The sequence below is a fragment of the Ceratotherium simum genome, chromosome X, assembly GCF_057802395.1.
Source record: "Ceratotherium simum simum isolate JZ-2026a chromosome X, ASM5780239v1, whole genome shotgun sequence".
NCBI lineage: Eukaryota > Metazoa > Chordata > Mammalia > Perissodactyla > Rhinocerotidae > Ceratotherium > Ceratotherium simum.
The window spans coordinates 125,444,456-125,458,819 of NC_141940.1; the positions used below are offsets into that span (position 1 = coordinate 125,444,456).

At 39.0% G+C, this 14,364-nt stretch overlaps 1 protein-coding gene across 5 annotated transcripts in view; it reads left to right on the plus strand.

Moving 5' to 3' along the window:
- LOC106800156 (neuroligin-4, X-linked) overlaps positions 1-14,364 on the plus strand; it is a 295,700-nt gene that overhangs the window by 119,476 nt on the left and 161,860 nt on the right. The window lies entirely within an intron of this gene.

A 14,364-nucleotide genomic window follows, 5' to 3' on the forward strand; every position in this document is an offset into this window, starting at 1 on the left:
GGAGAGAAGTGGATGGAGCCATTTGAGAGATATTTGGGAAGGAAATCAGAGAGATGTTATCGATTGATTTAGAGTTTGGGAAAGGGAATGGAAAGTTAGGTGGAATTGACCCTCAGTTTCTGTCTAGATCCCTACCTTCATGGGAAATACTTAAGATGAAAAACACTGGACAGTTACAAGTGACAGAAGTGGAGGTACACATAGAGAGTTGTTTCTCTTCTATATTTCTATGTGAACAGAGATTATAAAGAGCATTGTCTCTTACTGCATGCAATCTCATGATTTGTGATTTTGGAAGCTATTGCCTTCATGGCAGGCATCCTCTAAGAGCAATGCTTGCTATAAAATATTACTCAAGGAGTAATGATTTAAATATGACAACTTCAATAATTGATGTAAGTATGATCAATAATAACATAAATATTTAATATAGAAATCTTACATATTAAATGTTAATATGAGTATTATGATATGTATTTGAAAGGAAAATTAGAGAAATGATTTAGGGACCCTGGCAACCTCCCATGATTATAAGATGTTGAATACTATTTCCTTCATGGCAAGAATCCTCTGATTTCAAAATAGTACTCAAAGAACAATTTAAATATGATAATAATAAACAATGCATGTATAACAATAACATAACTATACAATATATAAATATTACATAATAAATTATAATGTGAGTGATAAATGATATTTTAAAATATAACATTTTAGTTAGGTAACTTTAGTTAATAGATAATTCTAAAACCTGGTACAGAAATTTGCATGTTTTTAGTTGTCTACATGTTACTTGCATGCTATTACATTTTTAAGGAGACAACAGAAACAACTAATGGCAAGCTTTGCAATTGTAAAATAAGCAATTGGATGACGGAGATAAGCAAAATTTTTCATTGAGTTTGGAGCTATCAACTGCACTGGTCGGATGATAAAACCAAACAGCCATCTCTCTACATCACAGATCTCCTGTGAGGTGTGCGTGGTGTTGCCATGGCTTACATCACTGTCCCTCATGGGATGGACCCCAATGCCACATGATATGTGTTGTCACGCAGTGAACCTTTCAGAAAGGAGCAATTCTCTCAATTTTATTCTTGGAGGAAACAGCTTATTTGCTTTCTACCTATATAAGCAAAGCATTTTGATCACAACCAAAAGATGGTTTACTAATTTTATTTTCGATTAATATCATGACTAGTCCTTGTGAGAAAGCAAAGTCAACACAACAGGCATTTATGGAGCACTTTCTGGGAACCAGACACTGGGTAGGGCAGGGAGTTTGGACATGAAACAGATCAAGGCAATCCTGTAGCTGAGAGCCTATGATGCCATCAAGATATTGCATTAGAAACTGATGAATCTGTGTAAAAAGAGCTGTGGGGACAGACAGGAGGCACCATATGCTATCTTCGATTTGATGGCTGACTCATGTTTTGATGAACAAGTGGGAAAAGAGTTTCATGGAAAGAACAGAGAGCAAGCACAGAGGTGGGGGCAGGTCCCATGCTGGACGTGAGGAAAAACAGAGTAGTGCACAGTGCGTGATGGTGTGCCATGTTTGGGGATGGGAGAGATTGACGGGCTCCTGAGTGGGCAAAGTAGATTTGGCCAAGATAGTGCACGCCCTTTAATGTTACGTATGGGCGTGGTCATCTTCCTCTGAGAAATGAGGAAACAAGGCAGTTGAAGCATTTTAGATTTAAAATTAATGTTTTGTGGACCTACAGGTGATCAACGGTTAGTATCGTAACAAATGCTCCTGTTTATTTGAAGGAGCTGTGCCATTAGTTGCAGCATGCTTCAACTTTGTAAGGTGACATCTCTTCAGTATATTTCTCATGGGAAAAAATTATTTAAAGCTTTCACTTGATTTGTTATAATGAAGCATCAAAAGAGATCTTAGGGCACTATCCTGCCAATTACCAAGAGAATGACTTATTTCTTTATGCTGAGTAGTGATTATCTTTGAGAATTTCCATTCCTGGGATTCTTATTGTTACAATAATTGTTGCAATTATCCAGATGGTTACATTTCATGATCAGTTTGTAACAAATCAGAATCTCAATGCTTCCACTGACTCTGTAGCTTCATGAACTGAAAGTTTAAACATAAAAAAAAGAAATATTGAAGAAATATTTTTGAAAAAATGATTGTCAATGTGTGTTTTCCAAAGAATTCTTTAAAAATTTTTGAAGAGATGTGTTTTCCTTAATGTCACATGAAAATTCACATTTTATATCTCATATCATGCTATTTTATTTTTCTAAGATTTTGAAAAAATAGTTAAATTATTTTAATAACAAATACATATAAGCAGAAATCTATTGTCCTTAAAAAAAAGTAGTGCAAATAGTTGAGAGTTACTTCTTAATACTTCATTTTAATTCATTAATTTTTAAATCTTAACAATTTTTTAAAGTGGAATTATTTTACTTTCATTGTGGAGTGTACCCATATGTTAATGACTGTACATCTTTATTTTCTTCATTGTATGCTGTGAATTCTGTTCTCTTAAATTTGTGAAGATAGGTGTTCATTAACTTAAGGTAATTATCTATGTGAACTTGGCATTATATACTCTTTTTATGTTATTATTAAACATGTTCAAAACTCAAAAACATCTATTGTTACTTTGGTTAAAAAGCTAAAAAGAAAATAGCTGATATCATGCTTGGATGGAGAAAGTGGAAGTTTATTTTTTCCTTTCCAGTTTTCATCCCCAAGGATCATTGATAAACGGCTTACACAACCCTCACTTCCTTTAGTACCAAATATTGTAGTGGAAAATAATTTTGTTCTTAAAATGATGGTAGAGGAATTTGCTTGGTTTTTGCTACGTAATACCATATTAAGAGTTGATTTCCTTATTATCATGGATAGACTCGTATAGTATTAGACATCACATTCCTAAATAAAATCAGAGAACGAGCGCCCCAAACCATGCCGTACATGTGTCTGATGGTCCCTTGGCTGGAGAACAATTTGGATATTGATGGCTTATTTCAGGCACCTTGACAGTCTTATCATAGATGCTAGCCATGGACCGTGAAAAATAGCTTCTACAGGGGCTTGAGAGAGAAAATGAAGAGCTTTGCATTTTCTCTTGGCATTTCCTGCTATTGTTAAAAAGGTCAGATGTGCAATTTAAAATGTTCTATGTGTGGAGCATGGCAAATGTCACATAGAAAATGAAACTGCTTTAGTCGGCATTTTTGGCCTATTTCCAAAGGGTACCATTTTTCACCTTTCACCTCTCACGGATTTGCAAATTTTGGCTTGTGCAAAATGTCTGCCCCACTGTGAATTGTAGGCAGGGAAATGCTACGTGTAAGATAGGGAAATTGTGTATAGATGAGAACAGCAAATTGAGAATAAAAGTGAGAGAGTAAATAGCACCAAAAGTATATTGTTGGATAACTTGCAAATTACTCCATCAAAACTGTTAAGGAAGCTCATAGTTGATGAAATAAAATGTCTGAAACTCATCAATAGGAAAACCCAAGACATTTATATTTAAAGAAAGGCAAATCAATTTTATTTCATTATACTTTTGCTTGGCTGAATGACAAAACTAAATTCAGTTACCTGTGGGCGTGGTCAAATGACCACTCTCACAATTTGATAGTTGGAGGATGAATTGATGGAGAGTTTTGAAAGAAATTGGGTATTATGTATTAAAATTTAAAAAGAGACTCACTTAACTCTCCAGCAATTCTTTCTCAGGAATCTATCCTACATGTATATGCACAAAGATGCATTGTCTTAGCACATTCAAGCTGCTATAGCAAAAATACCAAGACAGAGTGGCTTAAACAACAGACATTTATTTCTCACAGTTTCAAAGGCTGGAAGTTCAAGACCAAGAGGCCAGCAGATTCAGTGTCTGGTGAGGGTCCAATTCCTGATTCATAGATGGCTGTCTTCTCACTGTATCCTCACATGACAGGAAGCAGGAGGAGCTCTCTGGGGTCTTTTTTATAAGGGCACTAATCCAGTTAATGAAGCCTCCACCCTCACGACCTAATCACCTTCTAAAGGTCCCACCTCCTAATACCATCCCATTGGGGGTTAGGATTTCAACATATGAATTTTGAGAGGACACATACATTCAGTCTGTAGCATGCATGGACACGATGCTCCTTGCTACTGAAATTTCACTCATCACGGGAATGAGTAAATAAATTATTGTGTACACTTATAATATAAAACCACTTTTCATTTAAAAGGGAAGAAGCAAAGCAAATTTGAAGATACATAATATCCACATAACCTCTTAAATCTATATACGCATATATAGATACTTGTATATGTACAGATACATGAATATGTGCACATATATGTATTTATATGTATACGTACTTGTGCATGTGGGTACATATATGCATTTAAAATGTTCTGTGTGTATGCATGTATGTATACAAATATGTGTATGTGTATGTCACTGCCTAGAAAAAAGTGCAGAAACAAACAAATTAACAGTGCTCACTTCAGAGAAGGGAAGTAAGGTACAGTGCAATGGAAAGACAGGGATTGGCAGAGAACATGAAAACTATAGCTGTTCCTACACTTATGCATTTTTTGAATTCTTCACAATAAGCATGAATTTTTTTTTTTTTTTGTTAAATCATCCCGAAGGTTATGCAGAGCATGTATGCATGTGAAGCCATGTGGAGAAGATAGTTTTAATATATTAGAGAAGAACAAATGTTTAGGATTTGCACTCAGCTGATGGGATCATATTTGCCCAAATCCATTGGATCGAAGCTGCCTTGCCTGGAAGAAAGCCACTCATTTAAACAAATACAAGTAACCTCTTAATATTTGGGAAAAAGATTGATTAGTTGTCATAGTGATTGTACGCCTCAGCCCAATTTTCAGATTTGGGCAAGGGATCTCAGAGGTTCCTGGAAGCGTTCCTGTGATTCATTGTCACAGAAAAATAGACTCAGGGGGATATAAGCCTTGCATATTGTTCTGCTTTATTGTTACATTTCTTATTATTCATTGCCTCTTTTGGCTTGGGAGAAGCCCCTCAGAGAAATGAGCAATACGCTATGTCATTTACAACATCTTTCCTTTCGAACATTATATTTCACATCCTGGAAGCAGCCATTACACATGAAAACATTTTCTTTCTTCCCTAAACCTAATTTCCTGGTCTCACCCAAGCCACCCTTTAACTTTGATATCAATTTGTCTTTTCGAAAGCTAGCGTCTACTCGCTCGTCGTAATTCTGTCAGCAACCGGTAGGTTTGACACTTTCCATCTCAGCTTTATGGAACCATAATCTGCCCTCCAACAAGTAATAGCAATCATGATAATAACAATAATAATAGTTCATTTTTTTAGTGTTGACAAGTTTTCTTGCTTGATTTTTACAAGACCGCCATGAAACACTCTGTGTAAACCCATGCAGCATCTAGGAAACAGAGTGTAATTTAAAGGTGATGGAACTCAGAAGTGGCAGAGCATGCACAAGCCTAATGCTATTCCTCTAGACCCCTGCGGGCTGCCCTCACCCTATTCCAGACTAACCTTGCCACGCCATGCATGGGCTGCCCTTCACAATTGCCCTTTGCCTATCTCTAATCCCTTAGAGAAAAATGGTGTTCAGCTGTCAATCACCCCCATGAGAAGGACACCAGAGTCAGCCATGGATGGTTTTCTGAAGACACTGGCTTAATTCACGTTGTCAGCCATAGCTTATTTCAGCCTCCATTCTGTGCCAGGCACAATGTGCTTCTGTGGTCCACCAAGCTAGGAAATCCTCAGAAATGGTACTGAAAACAGGTCAGAAAACATCACATGAGCCTGGGTAAACCAAGTCTCTGTCCAGACTTAGCATACAATATGAATTCTGGTTGGGTTAATCCCCAGTAACAATAAATGCCAAAAACCCACCTATAACATAAATATTCGAGAAAAGGGCACTTCTGTCATACAACTGAATGAGAAGGGTGCATCTGTCTTTTAACATGGATGTTGAAGAATTGATATTATACCTACAAAATCAGCATTGACTGAAAGGACCCAGAAAGAACAGAAGCATATGAGCTTCTTGATCTTCTCTCTTTCGAAGACTTCAGCTCCATCCGACAGCCATCTCCCAGGTCCTCATTGGGATTTTGTCATTCCACAAATTCCCCTCTGCCTGTTCCTAACCCCTTACACAAGAATGGAGCTGAGCCATCATTTATCATGCATGAAGTGATCACTGGGAAGTCCGTGTTCTGCTCTGAACTCTTAAAACTCTGAAATCCTGCCCCTAACTTGAACCTCCTAGTCTTCCGAATATGACTTCTTCCCTCCAGCTTTGATAGGTCTCCCATCAAGCCTTGCAACTCCCTAAGAACTGCTTCTCCTTTAAGCCACCAAATGTCTGTCGTAGATAGCAGAATCTGACTTAACTCTCAGGGACACCCTTGATTCCCTCCTCTGCTTGAGCTGAGCTCACCTGGCCATCCTCCATCTCTGTGTCCACCAAGGGATTGACTTCAGTATCAATAGGCGGTTTCCAGAAACAGTAGAGATCTTAGAGATGGCCTGCAATCCCTTTAAGCTCCCTCCTCATCAGCTCTGATTTCCCTTTCCCGTGGCATCTATCCAGGTGTTTCACATCTTCCCACCTTGGTTTTTATCAGAAAACACTGGTTTTCTCCTTCTTCACAGAGAGGACAAAGAACCCACCAGGAACGAACCCCCTGAAACCACATAGCAAAGCACATTCACAAATTACTTTGTATCCACATCTCTCCCGTCTTCCAGAATCTGGGCAGGGCTCAACCTCCCGACTGTGATCCAGAAGTTAACTCCTACCACCAACTCAAGTGTTTCTTCCTTGTCCATTGGCCATCCCATCTTTCTAACCCTAAACAGCCTCATCCCTGTCTACCTCTTGAATTATGATATGTCTTCCTCCTTCCACTAATAGTCACATTTCTTGAAATTGGAATTTTCACTTGCTCCTTCCTCCTCCAGTTCCCCAATACCGGTTTTTAACCCTCCTCAACCTCATGCTAAATAACCCTCTTACAGTATGACAAGTAATGTCTACATTGAAAACCCAATAGAAATGCGTTAGTCATGGTCTTATCTCATTTTTATGGACACTTGTCACTTTTGCTCAGTCCTCCTCAGCTTTCGTTGTATCACTGTGTTCTCTTTCTATTCCACAACTCTTGAGAAGTCCTTCTTCACTTACTTCTCTTTTCATTCTTAAATATTGGCCTCTCCAAGATTTCGTTCTAGACTCCATTCTCTTCCTTATATTTTATCTCTGGCTGATTCAGTCCACCCACATAGCTTCAGATGCTATCCCCCTATGAATGATTCTTATCTTTATTTCCAGCCCAGACCACCAACGTCCGTTACAGAATTTGTATTTTTAACTCCTATTAGAATCCTCTACTTGAATGTCACATTGACACTCCAAACTCAACATGTCCAAATGCTGATAAATTCCTCTTCCTCTCTTTGCACCCTCATGTTGGTCAAAGGTACCCCATATACCTACACGTCCAAGATAAGAACTCAGTCGTATTTTACTTCCACTTGCTCACCACTTGTGTAAATGGCCATATATATCCATCATTTCTGCCCTACAAAATATCCCTGAATACGTGCTCTCTGCTCAGTGCCCACAGTTACTGCTATAATTCTTGTCTTCACAATTATCTCAGTTTGGATGACCACTTAACTCATCACTCTTCTACCTTCACTCCATCCTTCATGCTACTATCATATGCATCTTCCTCATTCTCGGATCTGTTGACTTCATTCCCTAATTAAAAACAATTCCTGACCAAATATCTCCAATGGCTCCCTGTTGACCACATGGGAGAGTCCAAGATCCTTGAGTCAACACAGAAGGACCTTCAAAATATGCCCGTCTCCCTTTTCCAGCGTGAGCTCCCTCCACTGTCTCCCATATGCCCTGTGCTCTTACCCTTTCAACAAACAGCTCACAGTTCCCTGAGCACAGCCTGCTCTCCTATACGCCCCCGAGTCTTCCTTCTAACAAGCTCTACCCAGATGTCTTCCTCCCCACTCTCCATCTGGGAAGGTTCCAGTCATTGATTATATCCAGTAAACATGTTTTTTCTCCCTTTCACTTTTTTGGGGAGTAAATACATATGAGAATGGTTTGACATATGTTTGTGTTTCTGATGCTTAGCTCATTTCTTTCTCAAAAATTACTTAGCAAATGATTTCTGGATTGACAAATGCATGAAGATGGCTCTTTGGTAAATCATAGAATGTTAGAACCACAGATTGTCTTGGGTGAATTCAGGCCAGGAAAAGGGGGAATTATTTTATATTTGGAAATTATTCAATGCTTTATTAAAAATGTTTTTATTTGTCCCATTTGTGCAAAGTGCTGAGAATTTAACAGAGAATGAGACATGAATGGTCCAAGCTTTTATGTATCACAGCATAGCTGAAGAAACATAGGCAGTCTCTTGGGATTTCTTCTCAATCTTTGATAAGAAAAATTCCTGTGGTCACAACTGTACATTGACAACATAATCCCAATCTTGTAAAATAAGGTCATGTATACCTTCATTTGTCTTGCATCCCCTTGCATTTTGCTCTTCTTGGGTTTACTGTTCTGGGTGTTGGTTTCTGGTTTTTAGAACATGAGCAGGTGCTGGAGGTAAGCAGCCTTGCTCTAGTGAGATGGTGTTACACCTTCCAGACCCATCATCATTTTGTGTTCTTGACATGGGCAATGCTTTTCCTTGAGTAGTTTGCCTCTGGTTTTCTCCCAGCTTCTGTCCCTGGGCATGATGCAAACCCTCTCCTCTTATTGCTAGAGTCACATTGGCTAGTAGACCCGCCAAGTGGGAAGAAGGTCTTGTTCAGATGCACCTTCTTACTCTGATGCTTAGACTTTACCAGCCAGGAGTGAGTCCAGAACCTACCACTGCAAGGGACAGTATCAAGCTGTCCCTGGGTTTTGAAGGGCACATCAGCCACCTCTCAATCATGGGGTAGACCATCTGTCATGTTTGCTACTCTGCCTTCCTTTATTTTCTTTCTGTTAGTTAAGAAAAGGTTTATGAAAACCTAATAACCAAGATGTTGAGCAGAATAGTATATACAATAAAAGGTTTAGGTTCTGAGAATCTAAGCAGAGTACATCTACTGTATTAATTGATGACAATTGATTTTTATTTTAGTTTATCAGACGGCTTTTTCTTTTTATAAGCTTAACTTTTTTTTTTTACACTAATTTTTTTTTTTTAAGATTTTATTTATTTATTTTTCCCCCAAAGCCCCAGTAGATAGTTGTATGTCGTAGTTGCACATCCATTCTAGTTGCTGTATGTGGGACGCGGCCTCAGCATGGCCGGAGAAGCGGTGTGTCGGTGCTTGCCCGGGATCCGAACCCGGGCCGCCAACAGCGGAGCGCACGCACTTAACCGCTAAGCCACGGGGCCGGCCCTATAAGCTTAACGTTTTTGTTAGAGCCAACAGACATCAAATTGCATTTCAATAAATGCAATCAGAATAAATATAACCTAGAAAAAAGGAAAGGAATTGCAGACACCGTATATGTTGCTTGTTAAAGTATGCATATGGGCATTGAATAGAGAGAATTACTACTACGTTTATAACTTTTTGTTATTCCACACCATATCAGATGAATTTTTGCTTTAGTGGTGATTCTTACATGTGTTCTTGTGAGTTGCTTTTGATAAATTGAGAATGCCCATTAAGTGAGGTGTCTAGAAACATATCCATCAACTCACATATATGTGTGTATATTTGGGGTAATTATAAACAGGTCCAACATGTCCATCAAAAAAACCCACAAATCTGTCTCTATGCCCTCGTGGTCCCTTCCCCTTGGACGAGATCTGAAGAATGAAACAATTCTTATCACCCTTTTGTGTTCTGCAGTCTCTGCTCCCTTTTGGCCTCTCCAGGACCCACATTGTGGTCACCTGCATATCCAAGTGGTTCATTGTAACACTAATGTGTATCAGAGGCTGCGGGGTGAGGGTGTCATTACAGGACCCATGTGAGGGTAGGGGAGAAGACGCTTTTCTATTGAACAAGAAGAGGGAAAAAATAACCTTGATTGACTTAGGTAGCTGTGTCCAATAGTTCTGGAAAGTTGTGTTAAAAGCGATGCAGATCTGTGGATCCTCGATGGTGGATTGTTCATCTACAAACATTCCTGGAGATCATGTAATCTAAACAACATCTTAAAGATGTGGCTCATACCAGTGCATAAATGAGTAGTTAGTAGCAGAAAAGGGAAGGATTAGGGCCAAGCCTCTGGTCTGAAGTCTGAAATCCTTGCCCCCGGTCTTCCCGTCATACCCTCTACTGCACAGCCACTTTCTCTGTCTGTGAGATTTGAGACATCAGGACAATTGTTTATCAAGTCTTGACTATTACATTAAGTACTATAATCTTGTATCAACTGGGTCAATTTGTTTTCTAAAGAAAGTCACCATTGTTGTTATTTTCCTAGGGAGAGTTTCCAAGCTAAATATATTCCTCCCAAATAATAGAGAGTTCATTTTTGGTCAATATTGTCTGAATGGCCATAAGTAAACATGCCAATCCCTTGAGAATACATTAGATCAGAAAAGAGCAATGTGCTACTTTTATTTAAATTACAAATTTCCACCTAGTCCTAAAAGTCTGAGGCCATGAACATTTTCAATACCACTTTTAGGTCATGCTGAAGATAATTTTGCATCTTTGGGATTAGATGTTCTTCAGCTAAGAGTCATGGATGCCCAAGGGGTCTAAGAAACTCCCCTAACCTATATGGCATTTTTTTGAAAAACAATGTATTTTCCATTGAGAGGAGTATCTCCTCAAGGAAGTCTGTGACCCAGAAAAGGTGAAGAATCCCCAATTTGGATTCTGAATGTCATGACCATTCACTTGAAACATAATAAGAATTTCTTCTTAGTATGTATGAAATTGAACCATATGGGTTTGCCATTTGCTTGGACCTAAAACTGTCAAATGTTGTCGTTTTCATATGGTTCATATTATATTTTTCACACATCCATATATCTCCCCTCCTAAGTAGCAAGCTCCTGAAAAAGACAGGGGATATATCTGCTTCATGTCCTCACTCAACTCTTTGTAGAGAAGATGGCTGGGAAGAGAAAGCCTTTTCACACTGAAGAAGGAGTACATTTGAGTCAGATGCATCTGGTTGGAAATCTCGTCTGTGTGATCCAGAGTGAGTTAATGCAACTCTCTGGAAAACTGGGATAGTGAGCCCTCATAGGGTTGTGGTAAGGATTTGCAGAAGTTATGAATTACACAATAAACGTATGTTCCCTTGCCCCTTGGGTGACAAAGATGACACAGAGGATGATGCCGATTGTCTCCTTGGTATTTTAAGCACATCAATAATAGCTCATGTTGGGCCGGCCCGGTGGCTTAGCGGTTAAGTGCACGCGCTCTGCTGCTGGCGGCCCGGGTTCGGATCCCGGGCGCGCACCGACGCACCACTTCTCCGGCCATGCTGAGGCCGCGTCCCACATACAGCAACTAGAAGGATGTGCAGCTATGACATACAACTATCTGCTGGGGCTTTGGGGGAAAAAATAAATAAATAAAATCTTTAAAAAAAAATAATAATAGCTCATGTTTATTGAGTGTTTACTGTGTGCCAGAAATAACTATGTGCTTTAGGATATTCATTCTCCTATGAAACAAGTGTTTAATTAGTCCCTAATATGTGACCAACACTGAAGACACAGCCATAATTAGCACTGACAGCTCCCTGCTGTCATGGTGTGCATGTTCTAATGTGGGGAAATTAGCTCAAGAAAGACAGGATCAGGAATATAAATGAGTAAAGTGGTGATAATCAACTCTCATGATCATTAATACAGGATGGGGAGTGGCAGCGATTGATGAGGAGCTAGATTGAACAAAGAGATCAGGATAGCCATCTCTGCTAGGTGACATTTGAATAGACAACAAAAGTAAGCCTTATCTCATTGAGTCTTCACAGTAAGGCCAGAAGGTGCTACTGTTATTTATTGCCTATATAGACATGGAAACTAAGAATTAGGCAAGTAAATAACCATGCAGTCATCAGATAAGGACCAGGGCTAACAGTCTTTAGAAAGCTGGACTCTCGAGTTACAGTCACATACTGTTAACATCATACCATCATACCATACCACACCATTCGTCACACCATGATAAAAGGGCAGAACACACCTCTACTCTCTTTCCCAGGGCATGTCCACCATTTAATTCACCTTGTTTAGCTGTCCTCAAACCATGACTAAGAGAGCAACAGAAATACATCATGAACGGTTTCAACGTCATTTAAAAATTCTCAATACTGCACTTGTAATTTGTTATTAATTAGAAAATGGCAAGTCTCCTATCAGTGGTTGGGATCACTGGATAACATGCTGGACATTGATGTGGATACCTTGCTGTGAGCATATTATTAGAGTTGCTCTTCTTAGTTGCCATGGAAACAACACTGCCGCTTCATCACCCACCACAGCCAACTTGGCAAAGATGGACAAACTTATTCAGTAGTGAGATGGTAGATGTCACAAGAGATTAGAATTTAGTGGAGAAGGACCAGCTGTCCAGGAGAAGAGCCCCCTACAGTGAACACAACACAGATGCATGAGAGCGGGTTAAATGAGCCTTTTAGAGGTCCCTCCAATTACTGATCCATTCACTCCTTCATTCATGCATTCAACGGAGGTTGAAGAACTGTTGTATTGGACCCTGAGGATACAGTAGTAAACAGAATACACAAATGTCCTTCCCTCACCTTAGTTGGGGAGGAAGAAGATAAACAAGCAAACAAACCCATCAAGGACAGAATCTCAGATTGTGATCAGAGCTGCGAGGGGAATAAGAACTGTGAGAGTAACTGGGGTGGGTGATGGGGATACTTTAGATTGCGTGACCAGGGCAGGTGTCTATGAGCTTGAGGAATTTAAGGTGGTAAGTGAAGAGCAAAAAAACAGCAATGCAAAGAGCCAGACGTGTACATCCCAGAGATTCTGGCCTAAACATTGTCTTATCACCATGTGAAAGAGCCTTTCAAGTTTGCTAAAATTTAATAAAATTAACAGTGGGAGTTCAGGGTCACCTCCAGGGAACCCAACTTTCTTTGTGGCTGGTGGAATTAGAAGGGATGCATTGCTGGAAATCCCATTTTCAGTTTCCAAAGCCAGTGATGGACTATGACCAACAGTCTCTTATCATTTGCCAAGCAAAGAAAAATGCATTGAACCTGGAAAGGAGAAGTATCTTCCAATGAGTCCTTGTCTTTTCATAAGCCAAATTTCAGTATTCATTTCCATTTTAATTGAGTTGGTGGGTGGGTGGATAATTAACTAGTTGTTTCTGAAATAGGAGAGAGGTAGATGAGAGAAAAAAGGGCATTTCCTATTTAATCCCAGGAAATATGGTTTATCAGGAAACATTTTAAGGAGAAATGAGGTCATTTTGGTGTATAAAACTGTAAAATTTTGGACTGTAATGATATCGACGCTGAAGTGAATTATGAAAAATGATTATATAAAAATATATTTGGACAGCATGATATAAATTTCTCTCTATGTGTTAGTTGCCAAAATTTGAACATAAATGTTTTCAAATAACACACCTGTGCAACTGTTAGGACTGGCAGGTGATATATCACTTTTTATATTTAAAATCTATGTGGGAGTGAAAGGAAAAAGGTAAAAACATTTGTCAAATTTGGAATATTAATGAAAGAACATATTGGAAATACGAAAACATTATTTAGGACTTTGTGCTTTTAGAGTCTGATCAGAGATAATGCTAAAAATAGTCCCTCAAGTTTTATTGACATCCTTTCAAAATAAACACACTAAACACCAAGAAGCTACAGTATAAAGAACCCAAGAGCATCAGCCAAATGGACTTCCTATCTCTTCATTTGCGTGTGTCTAGGAAATAAGAAAGACCCATAGGGTTACTCTAATTAATTGGTATTTTATTTCAGTGGTGAATTTATGAGTGAGATTGAGCACACCCAGTGTCTCTGTCTGCAGCTTTCTTCAAATCACGTGGTAGAATTTATCCAATGATAAAGTTTCACCCGGAATTCATCTGGGAGTTGGAGAAAAGAGAATCACAACGCTGGACCCAGAGCATTTATTCCATTGTGGATCAGCCAAGCTTAGCTGCTAACAAATGGGCAGAACTGGACCATTCTACATATGAAAGATGCTGGCTTCCATGGTCCTCTAAAACAATGCATCAGAACAACCAGAAAAATTGCCAGATTCATACAAAACCTGTTTAATCCAAAATGATAATGCATTAAGCCCTTTTGATAGATTGTGTGGTCAGGTATGAGTTGGCAGTT